Raw genomic sequence first — 15,196 nt, forward strand, 5'->3', positions numbered from 1 at the left:
AGAGGATTTTGTTGTGGAGGCTGAGGTTCAGCCTGTGCCTGTTCCCAGCACCAGCATACAGGGAAGTAGCTAGAAGCCACAGCTAGAAGTCCCTTCTTAGACAGAGTGCAGAGGACAAAGGGAACAGGGTCTGTTCCCAAGCCCCCCAGAGTTGAAAGAAAAACAGCTGTATGGCTGCATCAAGCCTCAGGAGGCAGTGAAGAGAGCATGCCCTCAGCCTATGCTGAGAGGCAGCGAAGAGAGTATTTCCCCAATCTATGTTGAGGCCTAACGGAGCCAATGCCTGCTGGAAAGGGAACTACTTTGCTAGGCTACATCTCTACCAGCAGAGCAGCTGGCAGTAGGAAAGACAGGCATACGTGGGTTTCCACAGTTTATCATACATTGAAAAGGGGTGGGGGGGAGATTATAACACACAGTTCACAAGTACTCATGAAATCCCACTATTTAAATTCACAAGGCTAACTGGTTCTCAGGATGGCTTTACTCCTTTTCTCCATGGCCAACCTGGGCTGCGTGTAATGGAACTTGTACTTGGAGCAAACGTGCCCATCTGCTCACTCTTTCCAAGAACAGGTATCCTGAACCTGTGCTGGCCTAAAATGGTTGCCCATAAACCTCTTCCAGCCTCACCCTAACAGTGTTGGGACTTCACTCATTTGTCAGGGTCCTACGTGCCTTTTTTTTTTTTTTTTGTGCTACTACTAGGGCTTGAACTCGGGGAGCTGTCCCTTAGCTTTTCACTCAAGCCTAAGCCACACCTTCATTTCCTTTTTTGTTTTTTTCCCCCCATAGTTCAGAGACGAGAGTCTCGCAGACTTTCTTGCCTGGACTGACTTTGAGCTGCCACACTCCAATCTCAGGCTCCTGAGATAGCTGAGATAGTGAGTCATGGGCACCCAGCTCTCTAAGTGACTCGAGTCTTAAGTTTTAAAAGTGGAAGATTTTCTCAATTTTCTGTGCTATATACTACGTGACAGTTTCAGGCATGATATTTAATTCACTTTATTAACAGTTTTCTCCATTGTCTTCTTAAGCTTAAGCCATAAGCAAGCAATCTGCCTAAGAGCCTGATTTGCCCTACTCCAGCACCTGCTGGACTATGTGGTGCAGATGTTCTTGATGGGCTTCAAGTGTCACTATAGCCCAAAGAGAGCAGACTATGCTGTCTGCGACCTCATGGTGTAATGCACATACAAATCCTTGAGATGAGCAATGATGTGCAGAAGTAAAATCACTCAAGTACACTTCCCTCAATACAGTGTGTATAATCAAGGCTATATGGTGTGCTCCTGAACACAAAAAATTCCTGCAGATACTGACTGGTGGAAACCACTTGTGACCAGATGATCCAGGGGCCTCATCATGCCCCTAAGTACAAGAAGAGCATTTAAGTGAGAAGTTAGGTATACATGGTGTATAACAAAGACCAGCATGCTGAGAATTATGCAGGCACCTGTAGAAGGCAGAGGTGATGCCTCTTATGGACAGCTGCATTGGAAAAGCCAAGGTTCTGTCATTACTAACCAGCTGATAGACCAAAGAAGAGCATGTCCTACTGAAGAACCAATACCACCACATCTATCACCAGCTACCTAGAAGGAGAGGATGGTAACCTTCCTTTCTGACTTCCACTGTCAGCTGACTACCCCAACAGGCTTGCTGGGCAGGCAGTGGGGACCATATATATCCCGACCTGTGACCCCGGATGGAGGTGCAAGGAGAGGGCTCTGCCAAGCTGTCGGAACAGGTGGTCCAACAGGTGTGTTAGCACAACCAATCCTTCTGGTCCTCATATCTCATCTACTCATTTCTTCCTCAGCTCCACAAGGCACAAACCTGAGTGAAGGGCACTGACCCAAAGGCTTCCACCTACACACACAGGAAGCGTCCTGACCCTGAACCCCTCACAGAACTGTCTTGAGAACTCTGTTTTACTCTGGTCCCTGTATCTGCAAAACAAAAAAATAAAGGATAGAAAACTAGATGTTTATTTGTTTCTGGTCTGGTTACCCTGTGTATCTACTGTTACAACACCCTACAGGAAAGTTACAGGCCTCCAGGACCTGCAGCCAGGAAGGTGAAGTTGTTAGCAGTGGTCCTTGAATGCTCACTGTGTTGGGATCCAAGCCAGCTGCCTAGCCACCAGACTGTAGCACTGAGAGCCAGGTCTGCTGCCTGACCTCCTTGGGCCTCAATTTTCTCTCCCACAGGGGAGAGTAGTTAGTGCCAGGATCTGAAGTTAGCCCAGTAAGTATGTTTGAAGCCTTCAAGACATACCCTGGTTCCTTTTATATCCTCTTCAAGCATTTGCTATTGGCAGTGACACACAGGGAAGCCATGTGTTGGGAAATCCAAGCCAGTCTGCAAAGGTCCACATAACTCATCACTTCTCATAAGTAGGGTGCTCATAATGCTGGATGCTGGGGTTCACACCTGTAATCCCAACTACTCAGGAGGCTGGAATCTGAGATTTGAAGCCATACTGGGCAGGAAAGTACATGAGACTCTTACCTTTAGTTAGTCATCAAAAAGTCAGAAGTGGAGCTGTGGTTCAAGGAGTAGAGTATCTGCATTAAGCAAAAAAGCTCAGAGACAGTGCCCAAGACCTGAGTTCAATCCCCAGGACCAGAGAAAGAAAGAAAGAGAAAGAGAAACTGAGAAAGAGAGAGGGAGGGACAGAGGAAAGGAGGGAAGGAGGGAGGGAGGGAAGGAAGGAGGGAAGGGAAGGAAAGGAGAAGAGAGGAGAGGAGAAGGAGGAGAGGAGGGGAGAAGAGGGGAGGGGAGGGGAGAGAAGGGGAGAGGAGAGGAGAGGAGGAAGAAGTGAAACTATCCCTTTTTGCAGATGGCATGACCCTATACTTAAAGGACCCTATAGACTCCTCCCCCAGACTACTACACCTGATTTAAAACTTTGTTAAAGTAACAGGTTATTAAAATCAACCCACAAAAATCAGTAGCTTTTCTGTACACCAACAATAAGAATTGTCAAGTGAAGTAAGTCAGGCCCAGAGAGACAAAGGATGCATGTTTCCCCTTATATGTGGAAGCCAGGTTTAACTTAAAAACCAGTAATTGAATATGTTTGGTGGTATGCAAGTGTATACAAATGTATTAACTGAAATACAGTAGATTCAAGGAAGATCTCAAATAGTGTAATTCCTTAGAAAGGCAAAATCAAAGTTCAGCAAAATAAAACACCAGGAAGTAGATACTCAAAAGTAGTTGGATGGGGCGAAGGGAAAAGGGTAGATGAATGAAAAGGAGAAGAGGGGTAGAATGCAGACAAGAATCCAGTCTAAGACTGAGATTGTGGCTTAGTGGTAGAACGCTTGCCTAGCATGTATAAGGCTCTGGGTTCAATTCTCACTACCACATAAACAACAACTAAAAGTCATTAAATAAATCATAACTTAAAAAAGAAGAATCCAACGCATAGTCTATAAAATGAAGAAGAGTGAGGGAAGTGGTGGGCAGGGGAGGAACGGGTAAGAATGCTGAAAGGAGTAACACTGATCAACAAGATATAGTGTATCCATAAACTGCTGTGTTCATGGTAGCTCCTTTGCACAACTACTTAAAGATAATAATCAAAATGAAAAAAGTAATGTTTTGGAAAAACAAAGCATTAACATGCCCTTGAGTTAGAAACAGCTATTGTATGATGGGCTTTGCTTTCCAGACTGGGATGCCTTTGCGGTCCACTGGCATCCCCGCCCATGCCTAGCCCCAGCCTAATACATGCCTACACTCACCTCTTGCTACAGTGGCTTCCCAACTACCAGATGTACTTGCTTCTGCAATTACATTGCCCTAAACTGCCTCCTTCCCTCTTAAAGCCTAACCCTTGAAAGGATCAAGTGAGCAGCGGCCTCCACGCCCCCCAGAGAGCCACAATCATCACAGGCAGAAGGCTGGGATTTCCAAACTACTTCCTAAAAGCAACAGAGAAGCATCTGAGAGAAAATAGAGAAATGTTTAAGAAATAAACAGAGGTTGGAAAACAGCAACTCCCTCCTCACTCAGAAACAGTAACACCCAGAGCAACTGTGCTCCTTGTGCCTTCGTGCTTCTCTCGCTCCTTCAAGCTTTGGTTTTCAGTAATGGCACAGTTCTAGTAGGTTTATCATTAAAGGGGTGGGATGAGAAGCCCAGGGTAGCTAAGAAGGGTGAACAGAAGAAAGGAAACAGATATCAGGAGTTATTACAAGATTAAAGAGAAAAACCCTTACAAACTAAAGTCAAGATATTATAGGCACCCCTGAAAATGTGAAAAGAACAGTGATTTGAATAAAATCTGCTCTGCCATGGAAGTCTGCCTTCCCCTAAAACACCTGAAGGGTAAAGAAGGGATAGGAAATGCCCTAAAAGCACAGGCTCTAACAAAGGTAAGAATGCCAGACAAGAATAGGAACCGTGTGTGTCCTCACAGTTGGACAGGAAATTCAGAGGGGAGATGCCTGCCATCACCCCACCAGAGGAAGCAGAGCAGGGGGAGACAAAGGCTAGCCCCACAGGTACCCAAGACTTCTGCTCTCCATGATTATGGTGTTTGGATGTCAGTGTGTGAGTGTGTGTGTGTTTCTTCTTAAGCAGCTCTACTGAGAAAGCATGTCAACACTGCACAGCTCAGTCCAATGGTTCCCAAAACACTCAAAGGGTTGTGTAACTCTAACACAGCCAACGTTAAGAACATTCTCATCTCCTGAAAAGAAACCAACCCTGCAGGCCACTGCTTCCTCTTCCCCACCCTGGCAACTATAGGCCAACTTTCTGCCTCTGCAGATTTGCTTGTTCTGGACATTTAGGTACCACAGATGGAACCCTGTGCCATGTAGTCCTTTTATCAGTTTTCTCTGCTTACTCATATTCTCAGGGCTTACTCACATTATGGCCTTTGTCGGGCTGCACGCCTTTTCACGGCTCCATAGTACTCCACTGCCTGGATGGGCCTCATCTTCACTGACTCCACACCTGGAGGACACTTGCTTTCAGCTGCTGCAAGCAGTGCAGCTGTGAATAATCACCTAAACATTTTTGTGTGGATGCAGGTTTTTTATTCTCTTGAGAACTTGCCTAGTCTGCTGGCTCATGGGGTAAGTTGATGTTTGCTCATAGTAACTGCTGCGTTGCTGTTCATGGCTTCATGGTTCTACATGTCCAACAGCAGCACACAGTGTTACAATTTCCCCCAAGTCCTCAACAACACTCATTAATCTGTCTTTCGATTATACATTTTCTTTAAGTCAGAAACACTTGTCTTTAGACTTTCTGTTTTATGTTGACACAATAGAGGATGAGGGTATCAACAGCTTTGTGAAGAAACCTGTATTTCTGGCAAAAGACGAGGCACATAAAAACTCTGTCTGGGGGCTGGGAAGGTGGCTCAGTGGTAGAGTGCTTGCCTTGCATGCATGAGGCCCTGGGTTCGATTCCTCAGCACTACATAAGCAAAAAAGAAAAAAGCCGGAAGTGGCGCTGTGGCTCAAGTGGTAGAGCGCTAGCCTTGAGCTGAAGAGCTGAGGGACAGCACCCAGGCCCAGAGTTCAGGCCCCACGGCCGGATCCCAAAAAAAAAAACAACAAAAAACTCTGTCTGAAGGGAGCAGCCTGATGTGCCTCCCCACACAACCCAACTCCCTGTGACCTCCTCCCAGATGACAAGAGCCAACCTGGCTGCCTCCGCTCTGCCTTCTCACAACGGGTAGATCAGTGTGGAGGGGAAGACAGGGATCTGGGATCCTGAGGACAGTATCTCAGGCAATACTGTAAGGACTACATAAAGTGGTTAAAAAAGAGAAGAGAAGAAAGCACTTTCACTCACATGTCTGATAGGGTGTAGTAGTATCTACAATACATTTTTTTTTAACTTTTACACTGAATAACAACAACAAAAACCAGCTAAAAGAACCTGAAGATCCTTCCAAAGAAGACACACACATTGTCAACATCAGTAGTCATTATGAAAATGCAAATCAAAACCACAAGATACCACTTCCCACCCACAAGGCTAGCTAAAACTTAAAAAAGAAAGTAGCATGTGCTGAGGAGGCTGTGGAGTAGCTGGGATGCTCCAAGGTTGCTGCAGTGACTCCTCAAGACGTCACACGGGACCGACCACAGACTCCAGCAGGCTACGCAGGTGTCCGCTCAGAAGAACTGAAAACAAGTGTTCAAACAAAAAACACGCACGAAACGTTCACATCAGAGCTAGTCTTCACCACTTGCAGATGGGAACAACCCAAGCACTCACTGACACACAAACCGACAAAATGTGGCTTGTCATCAGGGTGGAGACGGATGTGGTCACTTTAAGGGCACAGGGTGTTCTACAGTGCTTAATATGTTTTAAAACTAGAAGCCAGGTGTTGGTGGCTCACGCCTGTAATTCTAGCTCCCAAGGAAGCTGAGATCTGAGGACCTAGGTTCAAAGCCAGCTCAGGCAGAAAAATTCCTAAGACTCTTATCTCCAATTAATCCCCAAAAAGCCAAAAGTGGAGCTGTGGCTCAAGAGGTAGAGTACCATCTTTGAGGGGAAACAAAAACAAATACAAAAAACAAACAAACAAACAAACAAACAAAAAACCCCTCAGAGACAGTGCCCTGAATTCAAACACTAGGACTGGCATCAAAAAAAAGTTTTAAAAATAGAGAAATGTATAGCTATACAACATTGTAAGTTCTTTAAATATCGATGAAATATCTCAAAAATGACCACAATGCTAATTTCATATTGTGTATTTTGCAGCAATTTTTTTTAAAAAACAGAGGTAATCACCTACATGTTGACAGAGATGATCACTGGAAAATATGATTCCATTACAGTCCACTACATCCTTCTAAGGAACAAGAAAGGGCACAAACACTTCTTTTAGAGTTTATACTTAATTTTATTATTGTTCAGTAACATACTTTTTGTTGGGACATGACATGCATTTGGTAAACTCAGCAGTATATTCAGAACAGCAACCAAGATGCTGACAGCACCAGTGTGCTCTTTCTCTAGCTCAACATACTGCAGAATCGTAGAGGTAGCTATACTTTGCTCTTCATACATCCAAACAGCATGTCAAATGGGACATTAATGCTACCTTTCATTTTAAGTTGAGGTAGTATGAGGAGCCCTTCCTGTACATTAGTAACCCACAGTGTGGCTCACAAAAAGAGTTAGGATAAATGATTGATCACCCCTTTATTTACTGGGTTTGCTAATGAAGACATGACTCCCTGTCACTCTCAGAAGGTGAATGATCTGGAGATTTGTCCTTTTTCTTTTTCTTTTTCCAAGTCTTGAAGCTTGAATTCTGAATCTAGGAACTGTCCCTAAATGCCTTTGCTCAAGGCTAGCACTCTACCACTTGAGCTACAGCTCCACTTCTGGCTTTTTCTGTGATTTAATTGGAGATAAAGAGTCTCATAGACATTCCTGCCCAGGCTGGCTATGAAACAAGATCCTCAGATATCAGCCTCCTACGTAGCTACCATTATAGGTGAGCCATCAGTACCCAACTAATTTTTAGTTTTGTTTTGTTTTTTTTGGTCGGTCATGGGCCTTGAACTCTGGACTTAGGCGCTGTCCCTGCACTCTTTAGCTCAAGGCAAGTGCTCTACCACTTGAGCCACAGCGCCACATCCTAATTTTTAGTTTTTTAATGAGATGTTATCTATACAATTCACCCTTTAAAAAAAATACAACTGAGTGAGGGGGGGGGAGAGTGGTCTTTTCTTTTTCATTGGATTATATTAGTTATACAGGGGGGACTTTCATTGTTATGTCTCCACATATGCTTACACTGTATTACAATTAACTTCACCCATACTATCACATTCCCTGTCCCCTCCCTAGTGTTTTCTCTGTGAGTGCACATGTGTGTGTGAGCACCAATTCTAGGACTTGAAGTCAGGGCCTGGGTGCTTCCCTGAGCTTCTGTGCTCTACCATTGAGTAAGAGCTCCACTTCTGGCTCTTCAGTGGTTAATTGAAGAGGAATGAATCTCATAGACTTTCTTGCCCAGGATGGCTTTGAACTGTGATCCTCAGAGCTCAGACTCCTGAGTAGCTAGGATTACAGCGTGAACCAATGGCATCCAGCTCATTTATTTTCAATATGTCATGGAACTATGAACCATCATCACAATTCCAAAGACCATTTGTCAGCTAAGAAAGAAACTCCATACCACAAAAGTCAGACCACATCTAGAAAACCCAACTTCCATACTGTCTCTACAGATTTTCCCATTTGGACATTTCAAAATCATGGATCAGACATGTGGCTGTTCTATATAGTTTCTGTTACAGAGCTACGCTTCAGAGCTCTTTGGTGTCACCGCCTGATTCACACCCCACTTTTTCTGGCTGAATGACACCGACATTCACCCAGCCAACACCCACAATCCCCATGGCACCAAGCCACAGAGAAGAGACATGGGAAAAAACTGCATCTGACACCATCTGCTTCTGACCCACCACTTGATGGAGTTTTGGGTAGACTCCTGCCTCTTAGACATCACTACCATGAACCCATGAGGCAGAGGATTCCCACCTGGAATGACCTGGTCTTCACCATCCCAGCACCTGCTCCCACCATATCCCACAGCCTCTTCCTACCCCATCCCAGAACCTCTTCCTACCACATCCCAAAGCCTGCATCCACCATATCCCAGGGCCTGCTCCCACCGCATCCCACAGCCTGTTCCCACAACATCCCACACAGCCTGTTCCCACCACATCCCAGAGTCTGTTCCCACATCCCAGAGCCTGTTACCAAAACTTCCCAGAGCCTGTTCCCACCACATTCCAGAGTCTGTTCTCACCACATCCCAGAGCCTGTTCCTACCACATCCCAGTGCCTGTTCCTACCACATCCCACAGCCTGTCCCCATCATATCCCACAGCCTGCTCCCACCGCATCCCAGAGCCTCCTCCCACCACATCCCAGCGCCTGCTCCCAACACATCCCAGAAACTGCTCCCACCACATCCCAGAGCCTGCTCCCACCGCATCCCAGAGCCGGTTCCTACCACATCCCAGTTTATGTTCCCACCACATCCCAGTGTCTGTTCCCACCGCATCTCAGAGCCCACTCCCACCACAATCCAGAGCCTGTTCCCACCCTATCCCAGAACCTGTTCCCTCCACATTCTAGAGCCTGCTCCTACCACATCCCAGAGCCTATTCTGTATATTTTTTAAAATAAAGCATTGAAAAATCTATTTTAATTTAATTATAATAGCAATATATATTCACTGATTTTGTCTGACTTCCTAAAAGCATATATAATGAATACTAGTCCCCTCCTTTCAACCAGTTCCACACACAGAACAACGAAGCTGACCAGCTGGCTTAAAACTGTGTCCCTTTCTCTTTAAGCACACAACTATACAAAGAAGGACTTCATTTACAAATGAGAAGGGGAGTTCAGAACTTTTTACTAACTTTGTATCATCCTGATCTATTGAGCTAGCTCTTTGTTCTCTAGATTATAGGGGAAAAAAAGTACTCTGTGTTCCTAACTATAACTTGCTCTGAATACTTCTTAAGAAGCACTATGTCAAAGACCCCAGATACCCTGAAAATACTACAGGAAGGGATAGAGGAAACACTAGCACTCCTTGGCATGGGTTGAAACTTCCTAAGTAAAGATCCAGAATCACAACAAATCAAAGAAAAACTGAATAAATGGTACTGCATCAAACTGAAGAGTTTCTGCACAGCAAAAGACAAGATAAATGGAGAGCCCACAGAATGAGGCTATTAGCTATGCATCAGACAAGGGTCTCATAGCTAAAATAATACTTAGAGGTCAAAAAATTAACAACTCTCCAAAAAAAACAAAGCCTTAAAGAAATAACAACCCAATTAATTAAATGGGCTGAAAGAGAGACTTCTCAGAAGAAGTAAGAAGGGCCAACAGACACATGAAGACATGGTTCAACATCTCTGGCCATAATATAAATGCAAATCAAAACAACACTGCAATTTCACCTCACCCCATTATCAAGAAAACTAACAATAACAGACACTGGCAGGGATGTGGCCTACACTGTTGGTAGAAATGTAAACTTGTTCAATCATTCTGGAAAGCAGTATGGAGGTGCCTCAAAAGACTGAACATAGAGCTTTCCTGTGACCCAGCAATCTCACTCCTGGGCATCTATCTATCCAATTGACCACAAACTATGCAACACTAAAGCCACCAGGACAACCATGTTCATTGCAGCATTGTTTACCACAGCCAAGATATGCCTCTAAGTGGACAAACAGGTCAAGAAAATGTGGCATATAGACAAAACAGAATTCTATACTTCTATCAGAATGAATGACATTGCCCCATTTGTAAGAAATGGAAAGACTTAGAAAAACTTACATTAAATGAAGTAAGCCCAATCTAAAGAAACATAGGTTGCATGGTTTCCCTCACTTGAAATAATGTCTCTAAATCTACAAGTAAACTTGATGGACAGTAAAAGACAAAAAATTACACTTGGATATGACGAATTAAACAGGGCTTTAAACATTCACACAGTGAGACCAAAGGAGGATATTCTTAGGAGAGAATCCCCCCAGGGACTCAATAGCTATGTGCGTGTGCTCATATAAAATGGTAATTATCAAAATAAACTCTAAGGTATGAAAATGAGAGTTTTTTTAGTTTACTCTTTGTGGTTTTGTTTTTGTTCTTTTTTTGTTTTTCCCCTTTTGTAGCTGTTTTTGATTTCTGTACCTTTTGTCTTATACGTACATTTATCTGCTTTGGGGAGGGGAAGAGGAAGCACAGAAGTTGTGGGACAAAGAGTGAACCAATTCAGCAGTGATACTAGACATTATCTTGAAAATGAACTATACAACTTGTGGGGGTTGAAGAGTCAGGAGGAGAAAACTGTGAGAAAACAAGGGAAGAGGTGACACTTCACTACCTGACTTATGTAACTGTAACCCCTCTATACGTCAACTTTACAATTAAAAAAAGAAGCACTATGTTCTATAGGATGACAGTATCAACCCATAGTAGTCATAGTATTCATATGACTTCTCTACAAACAGTATCGAGATCACAGTATATCTGCCCTCACTTCCAGCAGTCCCATCTCTTCAACAGGTCCTGTCTCAAAGGCTGTTCTGGGAACTACAGCAGCCACACACCTGCCAATACTGTAGAATTGTGCCAACTGTGCCATTGGAACCCCCATAAACATCTCATCACATGTGTGGTGCATGCTTGTACCCAGTGTGACAGGGTTCTGGGTCATAGGCTATATGCCCCAAATACTGTGGGATCTGTGCAAAAATATCGCAGGGCTCCCTACATTTCCCTGTGTGTTTCTAGAATATGTGGTGGGATCAGATGAGTAGATTAAGGTCTATATCATACAGGGTACAAGCCTCCATAGGGCTTGCCTTAGGGAGGTATATGTCACCAGTTCGTGGGACTACAGCTACTATAGACTACAACTGTCATTTAATGTCTTGTAATACATATATTTTTAATTTTTGTATCTGTGTCTGTGTACACGCATACCAGTACTAAGACTTGAACTAAGGACCATGGTATTGTCCCTTCGTGGGTTTTTTTTTTTTTTTTTTCCCTGCTCAAGGCTGGCACTCTACAATTTGAGCCAGACCTCCCTTCAGCTTTTTGCTGGTTAATTGAAGGTAAGAATTTCACAAACTTTCCTGCCCAGGATGGCTTCAACTGTGATCCTAAGATCTCAGCCTCCTAAGTAACTAGTATTACAGGGGTGAGCTACCAACACCCCCACTGTGTATGCACTTTAAATAGTTATACATAATACTCCTTCAGAGTCCACTTGGGACACTGTATTTGGGGCCCGGTACAATGTCCCTCCAGAAACCAAAATCTACAGATGGTCAAGTTCCTTCTATAAAGGGTATAGTATTTACCGGTAACCTACCTCATTTTCCTGTATACTTTAAATCATCTCTAAAAGACTTAAGAGTCTACGCAGTGCAAATGCTATGTAAGTAGCTGTTACACCGTATAATTTATGGAATAGGGTATACATGTTCAATAAAGTTAGTTCTTTTTGTTTAGTGTGTGAAACCCATGGTCAGGTATAGTGGAGACCAGATCTGCCACATTTCCTTCCTCTGTTTTCTAGTTTTCTCTTACTTGAAGAAATTTCTCTATGTTCAGAGGCTCTACACAACATTCTCCAATGTTTTTTTGCTGGTATTTGTTTTGTACTTTTAGATTGTCACCTTTAATCCAATGGAATTTGTGTTTTATATAGGTTTTTTGTTGTTGGGGGGGTAGGGAGGCATGTGTGTGTGTGTGTGTGTGTGTGTGTGTGTGTGTGTGTGTGTGTGTGTGTGTGTGTGTGTGTGTGTGTGTACCTAACTTGGGGCTTGAACTCAGTGCCTGGGCACTGGAGTCTACCACTTAAGCTATAGGTCCACTTTCAGCTTTAGGGAGGGTTAATTGGAGAGAAGAGTCTCACGGACTTTCCTGCCTGGGCTGGCTTCAAAGTGCAATCCTCAGATCTCAGCTCCTGAGTGACTAGGATTTCAGGCCACCTTTTATATAGTTTTTATGTGTTTTATACAAAGTTTTACATAGTGTGAACTAAGTGTAATGCCTGCTAAGGATTACAGGGAGGCCATGAAGTCACCTCTGTTTATAAAATTCACTCCTTTCCTCAGTGAGCTCAGATGTAATCTTCAGCATCAATCAGGCTCCATGTGCATGTGACCTGCTTCTGCACGTCTAGGGTACTTGCTGGCCACCACAGGTGGGCATCCTTGATGGTACACACACTGCACGCCACCTGTTTACCACTTACCCCCCTTTAAGTTTCCCAAGAATAACCATGTTTGCTTTTCCTTATAATAACCTTGTGTCTACACATTAAGGTACACAGTCCTTCATCTTCTGAATATTTTTCTTATTTAAATTTAGCTATAGTTAATAACCAAACTTTAAAATGTCACATTTGTTCTTAAATTACTGAAATTTAAAGTAGCCAAAAGAACAATCTATATATGGCAAATGAACAGACAAAAGAAGAACTATAAAATGGCTAATAATTTCATAAAGAATGTTTAACCACCTTAGCCAAAAAGAAAATGTGAATCAAAATACCACTGAGGGGCTGGGAAGGTGGCTCAGTGGTAGAGCGCTTGCCTTGCATGCCTGAGGCCCTGGGTTCAATTCCTCAGCACCACATAAGCAAAAAGAAAAAAGCCAGAAGTGGTGCTGGGCTCAAGTGGTAGAGCACTAGCCTTGAGCTGAAGAGCTGAGGGACAGCGCCTAGGCCCAGAGTTCAGGCCCCACAACCGGACCCAAAAAAAAAAAAAAAAATACCACTGAGATTCCATCTCACAACATTCAGAATGGCCATCATCGATAAAACACAACAAATTCTGGCAAAAATGTCAAGGGAAAAAGGACTCTTATATACTCTTTCTGGGAATGAAAGTTGGTCTGGCCATTATAGAAATCAATACTGAAAGCTGGGAGCTGGTGGCTCACGCCTGTAATCCTAGCTACTCAGGAGGCTGAGATCTGAGGATCGAGGTTCAAAGCCAGCCCAGGCAGGAAAGTCCATGAGACTCTTATTTCCAATAAAAACCACTAGAAAGCCGGAACTGGCACTGTGGCTCAAGCAGTAGAGCACTCTCCTTGAGCTGAAAAGCACAGGGACAGCACCCAAGCTCAGAGCTCAAGCCCCATGACAGACCAAAAAAAAAAAAAAATCAACACTGAAAGCCAGGTGCTGCTGGCTCACGCCTGTAATACTAGCTACTCAGGAGGCTGAGATCTGAGGATCTCAGTTTAAAGCCAGCCTGGGCAGGAAAGGCCATGAGACTCATCTCCAATAAACCACCAGAAAACCAGAAGTGGCTCTGTGGATCAAGTAGTAGGGCCCTCACCTTGAGCTGAGGAGCTGAGGGACAGCTCTCAGGCCCAGAGTTCAAGCTCCATGACCGACAAAAATAAATAAAGATTCTGAGGATTCTCAAAAAAACTAAAAATAGGATTACCATATGATCCTGCTATACCACTGGAGCATATATACAAAGAAACTCAACATATAATAGATCCATCTGTATACCCATGTTGATAACACTGTTTACAGTAGCCAGGCTATGCATTTGATCCAGGTGTCCATCAACTGATAAAAGATAAAGAAAATGTGGTAAATATATACAATGGGTATACTATTCAGCCATAATAAAAAATGAAATTATTCATTTGCAGAAAACTGGATGGATCTATAAATTAGCATGTTAAGTTAAATAAGGCAGAGAGAGAAAAACAAATGTCACATGTCATACACAGAATACAAAACGAAAAAAGAATGACAAAAGTATAAATAGGAACTGTTTGGAAGTGAGAGCCAACAAGAACAGGGAGGGTAACAGAAAAGGCGAAGAGGAAGTACATATGATTGAAGTACTTCATAAGCATGCATGAATGGGAAACCAGGGAAAACAGATGTTGGTAGCTCATGCCTGTAACCCTAGATGCTCACAGGCTGAAATCAGAAGATCATGATTTGAAGCCAGTCTGGCCCGAAAGTCTGCAAGATCCATCTCCAATTTTATCAGCAAAAATCCAAGCTGGAGGTGTGGCTCAAGTGGTAAAATGCCAGCTATGAGCAAGCCAAGCAATAGCCCAAGGCCCTAAATTCAAGCTCCAATAACAGCAAAAAAAAAAAAAAAAAGTAAAGGAGTGAATGTGATCAAATTACCCTGTTAAGTATATATGAAAATATCACAATAAAACCCCTTTGTACAACCTATCTGTATGTGTGTGAAAAATCACTTTAACAAAAAATAAACAAGTATTTACTGCCCCTAAATTTAAAAAAAAGAAGAAAGGAAAAAAGAAAAAGAAAAAAGCAGTGACATTCACAGGAGTCTCTGGTGCACTGGCACCCACCTTCCCCGAAGCTTTGTGCCCACATGTCCATTTCTTCACCTTACGTTTTTGCTCCTTAGAGTTTCCTCTCCAGTTTAATCCTCCACTAAGCTACTCTTTTTTCCCTCCACTTCTATTTTTAACTCCAAGAATCTGAGCCTTTAGCTGGTGGTTGACTGCTCACTATCCAACCAAGGGCCAATTGTTGATCTTCCATGGATTAAAATAAATTGCTCTCACAGGAAATCCCAGTCTCCACTTCCACCACCATATCTAAAAACTGCAAAGTATACAGAGCAACAGAACCTTCTCTGGC

The 15,196-nt window shown here is 43.4% G+C and overlaps 1 protein-coding gene across 6 annotated transcripts in view; it reads right to left on the reverse strand.

Annotated features, from left to right (window-relative positions):
* The window catches only part of Rasa3 (RAS p21 protein activator 3), a 92,046-nt gene that overhangs the window by 61,703 nt on the left and 15,147 nt on the right, over positions 1-15,196 (reverse strand). The window contains exon 1 of one of the 6 annotated variants that reach the window (XM_042697335.1): positions 4,888-4,906. The exons of the other annotated variants lie outside the window; for them this stretch is intronic. The gene's annotated coding sequence lies outside the window, so the exon portion shown is untranslated. Of the gene's footprint in view, positions 1-4,887; positions 4,907-15,196 lie in introns of those variants that run through there. 6 annotated transcript variants of the gene reach the window in all.

Source organism: Dipodomys spectabilis, unplaced genomic scaffold (assembly GCF_019054845.1).
Source record: "Dipodomys spectabilis isolate Male_0828 unplaced genomic scaffold, ASM1905484v1 ptg000215l, whole genome shotgun sequence".
Classification (NCBI taxonomy): Eukaryota; Metazoa; Chordata; class Mammalia; order Rodentia; family Heteromyidae; genus Dipodomys; species Dipodomys spectabilis.